Source organism: Babylonia areolata, chromosome 31, assembly GCF_041734735.1.
Source record: "Babylonia areolata isolate BAREFJ2019XMU chromosome 31, ASM4173473v1, whole genome shotgun sequence".
Taxonomy (NCBI): domain Eukaryota; kingdom Metazoa; phylum Mollusca; class Gastropoda; order Neogastropoda; family Buccinidae; genus Babylonia; species Babylonia areolata.
Window position 1 is genome coordinate 27,663,794 of NC_134906.1, and position 5,000 is coordinate 27,668,793.

Here is a 5,000-nt window from a genome sequence, read left to right on the forward strand (position 1 = left end):
ATATTTCCGATCTTCCCTTTCTGTTTTTTTCCTCTGTGTCTCATTGGAGTTTGCAATCTGTGTGTGTCTGTTTCACGCTCACACGCACCGATCCCCACTCATTCAGGGTCGCGGCAAGAAACAGGGACAGGGAGAAGAAGAAAAAGAAAAAAAAAGAAATGAAGGAAAAAAGAAAAAAAAAAGAGGAAAGAATGTAAATGAAAAGAGGAAAGGATACAAAGAAAGAAATGATACAAAAGTAAGTTCGAAGTAAGTAAAGAAAGAGTGGAAAGGATAGAAAGAAAGAAAGAAAGAAAGAAAGTAATAAAGAAAGAAGGAAAGAAAGAAAGGAAAAGGAAGCCAAAAAAAGAAAGAAAAAAAAATCAGACATACACACATGCATGCACACACAGAGACACACAGAGGCACACACACACACACACACACACACACACACACACACACAGACACACACACAGACACACACGCACACACACACACACACATGTATATATGCATAAAAGAAGAAGAAGAAGAAGAAGAAGAAGAAGAAGAAGAAGAAGAAGAAGAAGAAAGGTCAGTCTGTCTTAAGTGACAGCCTTTCCTTGACGAGTGTTTTCTTCAGTTGAAATCAAAGGGTTAACGTGTCATGCATGTCACACCACACAACAAAATCTTGTTGATATGACCTGGGCTTTTTTTGGGTGGGGGCGTGGGGTGGGGGCGGGGGGGGGGGGGGGGTAGGGGCGGGGGGGGGGGGTAGGGGCGGGGGGGGGGGGGGGGGGGAGGGCGACATGAAATATTTAGCTCCAATCAAACTTAATGTGTCCGGTCAACTCTTAGCGATAGATCAGCTAAAGAAGTGATGGACAGTTCGGTTTCGTTGTGGAAACAGAGGAAAGAGATTTTTGCCTCATGCTGAGAAGAATTCGAGGAATGCATTTGTGGAATGAAGTGTTTCTTATCGTTTGACTCGTGGGACCATGCTCTGCAATGATTTATTTTTGTGTGTGTGATGAGAGTGTCTGATAAAAAAAAACAACAACAAAAAAAACCGACTACAACAAAACAACAACCCCAAAACACCACCACCACAAACAACAACAACAACAACAGCGATGATGACGATGGCTCCAATGATAATGTTCACGATAATGGGAAGAAGAAGATGATGATGATGATGATAATGATGATGATGATAATGATGATAATGATGATGATGACTATGATGATGTTGAAGAAGAAGAAGAAGACGAAGAAGAAGAAGAAGAAGAAGAAGAAGAAGAAGAAGAAGAAGAAGAAGAAGAAGAAGAAGAAGAAGAAGAAGAAGAAGAAGAAGAAGAAGAAGGAGGAGGAGGAGGAGGAGGAGGAGGAGGAGGAAAAACACCATCATCATCTTTGTTTAATCATCGTAGTTTCAGCAGCACCACTACCATCATCATCATCACCACACACACACACACACACACACACACACACACACACACACACACACACACACTGAGACAGAGACAGAGACAGAGTAAGAGACAGAGAAAGCCAGGAAGACAGACACAGAGACAGTGAAAGAGATGAAGAAAGAGCGAGGGAGGGATGGAAGGGAGAAACAATTATATTACATCAGTTGTAGTTTTTTTTTCTTTGTTCCCCTAGTTAAGATATTGCATAATCAAAACTACAGCTCCATTTTAAAACATTTTATGAAAACACGAATGCTTTTATGAAGTGGTTCTTAACTCTATGTGTGTGTGTGTGTGTGTGTGTGTGTGTGTGTGTGTGTGTGTGTGTGTGTGTGAGTGAACCGTGTAGAAAAAAGAGAGGACAGAATGGTAAATCAAGCTTGGAGAAAAGTTGATGACCTGTCCAAAGTGAATGTCTACCTTCCCCTCTAGACACTCCCCTCGTCATCAGTGCCGACATGTTTATGTGAGAGGCGGAAAGTGCGAGAGGAAGAGTAAAAGTGGTAGGAGTCACTGATCTAAAAAATACATGGATAGCTCACTTGCTCCATGAAAGCTGAAGCCAACTGGACGACATATTGTTACTCGTATCCGATCCGACCGACCGTCAGTCCGTTGAGAAGTCTTCTGCTAACTGGTGGTATAGTTTCTAGACTGTAACCCGTGTATCTTCGATGGAATCGTGTTATGCTTGCCCCCCCCCCCCCCCCCCCCTCCCTTCCTCCTTCCCCCCCTCAGCCCCCACCCCCACGTCATGCCAAATGTTGAAATCTGCCAATGGTTTATTTTCCAAAGTTACTACAGGAAAACAGTGCAGTGACACGTGGCGCAAACTTGCTGTAGAGACACACACAGGAATGTTAGCATAAAACTAACGCCGCGAGCAAGTGAAAGCTTGTCGTGAAGCCAGCTGAGTGCTCAGCTACACATAATAATTATGAAGTCACCGCTTCGCGCTGTACTGACACAAGAAGCAAAATGGCTGATAGAACACTTTCGCTGGCTTCAGTTAACTCACTCAGTACGGCCAGTCCTCTCTTCTCCTCTACACAGACCCCTCGGATGTCCAGTGGGTGTCTGAATGACCCAACCTTTAGCTTCCGTCGTCAGAATTGTGGTATTCTTTGTCAACATTCACCTCTTCAGTATAAGAGCGTTCCGCTTGCAATATTTTGATGGTGGTAACTGGGGTGAAACGCTGTTAACGTCGTCTCTTTCGCCGTTCGTATGGAGAGAGTTAACAAAGGAGCGCAAAGAAGGCATGCGCTATCCATCTATTTTTAGATGAGTGGGTAGGATGAATAAAGGGACAAAAGGTGAGGGTAACACTTTATGACCTCATACATTTACACACACAAGCACGCGACCACACTAGCGCGGATTATATATACGTATCTGGGCGTAAGGGCTAATTGAAGAAAGAGAGAGACAGAGACAGAGAGAGACGGAGAGAGAGAGGGGGGGGGGGGGGGGGATAGGAATGGTTTATTATTCAGCAAAGATCTTTGCCCCTTGTGAAGGGGTGTGTACAGACATCACCCCCCCCCTCCCCCGCCATCTTCCCCGTCTCCTCTCCCTCCCCCCCCCTCCAAAAAAAAAATAAATAAATAAAAAATTTAAAAAATGTCAGCATTTGTAGATGACATGAATAACTTCAATCTAGTAAAGCCACTTGGGTGATTAGTATACTTTGGGGCAAAATATATTATTCTAACATATTCTAGAAATGGACAACACAGAAGAAAATGCACTTCATCTTCTTTAGTTACTTTAGAAAAAAAAAAGAGGACATAATAATTCATGATCTGTGTGAGGCGAGGTTCTTTCGTAATAACATGAACATCATATGTGAATGAACACGCGAACTTCTATGATGCTTTGGCCTTTCTGAATAAAACATTCTGTCTTGGGTCTCTCTCTCTCTCTCTCTCTCTCTCTCTCTCTCTCTCTCTCTTTTCGCTCTCTCTTTGTCTCTCTCTCTCTCTCTCTCTTTCTCTCTTTCGCTCCCTCTGTCTCTCTCTCTCTCTCTATTTCTCTCTCTCTTTTCGCTCTCTCTTTGCTCTCTCTCTCTCTCTCTCTCTCTCTCTCTCTCTCTCTCTTTCGCTCTCTCTTTGTCTCTCTCTCTCTCCCTCTCTCTCTCTTTCTCTCTCTCTCTCTTTCGCTCTCTCTTTGTCTCTCTCTCTTTCGCTCTCTCTTTGTCTCTCTCTCTCTCTCTATTTCTCACTCTTTTTCGCTCTCTCTTTGTCTCTCTCTTTCTCTCTTTCTCTCTCTCTCTCTCTCTCTCTTTCGCTCTCTCTTTGTCTCTCTCTCTCTCTCTTTCTCTCTTTCGCTCCCTCTGTCTCTCTCTCTCTTTCGCTCTCTCCCTCTCTCTCTTTCGCTCTGTCTCTCTCTTTCGCTCTGTCTCTGTCTCTCTCTCTTTCGCTCTCTCTTCGTCTCTCTCTTTCTTTCGCTCTCTCTCTCTCACTTTCGTTCTCTTTTTTTCTCCTCTCTCTCTCTTTCGATCTCTCTCTCTCTCTCTCTCTCACACACTCACTCTCTCTCTCATCCTTTCCATCCCTCCCCTTCTCCCCCACCCCACCCCCACCCACCCCCAGGCACCTATATACACACATACGCGCGCGCGTGCGCGCTGAAAAAAAACACCCACGGGGGAATCAGTATCTCTCGGTCGTAGTCGACATCAGACTGAGAGATACATCACAGTCTGTGACTCGCAGGGATGGGTAGTAAAGGGGGTGCGAGTGCAGGGGAGGGAAAGGAGGAGGAGGAGGAGGAGGAGGTGGAGAAATGCTGGCTTCCTGTGTTGGCTTGTCGATGGCGGACAGGAAGACCACGTGACAAGAGGCTTCCGGACCCTGACTGCGCATGCGTGTGTTTGTGTGTGTGTGAGCAAAAGAGAGAGAGAGTGACAGAGAAAGAGAGAGAGAGAGAGAGAGAGAGAGAGAGAAAGAAAGAAAGAAAGAAAGAATGAATGAATGAATGAATGGATGAATGAATGAATGAATGAATAAATCTTATTTCTGAGGGTGATTGGACAAGCAACAATGCTTCAGCCCTCAAAAGAGGAAAATTGGGGAAAGGTGTGAGAGAGCGAGAGAACGATAGAGAGGCAAAGAGAGAGCGAGAGAGACAGACAAGGAGAGAGACAGAGATAGAGATAGAGAGAGAGAGAGAGAGAGAGAGAGAGAGAGTGTGTGTGTGTGTGTGAATAGAATAGATTTTAGATTTTATTGTCATGATATCTTAAGGTTTGTGCGTGCGTGCGTACGTGTGTGTGTGTGTGTGTGTGTGTGTGTGTGTGTGTGTGTGTGTGTGTGTTTGTTTGCGTGAGAGAGAGAGAGAGAGAGAGAGAGAGAGAGAGAGAGAGAGAGAGAGAGAGAGAGAGAATGAATGAATGAATGAATTTTTTTTTTCCAACGGTGAAGACATTAACACTTTGGCCGACTTACACATCTGCCGTTGATCTAAGAGACACAGAAACACATACGCATATAAATGTTGTTATACTTAATACATGTATAATGTACAAGTATAGCATCGCGTCAAACTGAGAGACACAAC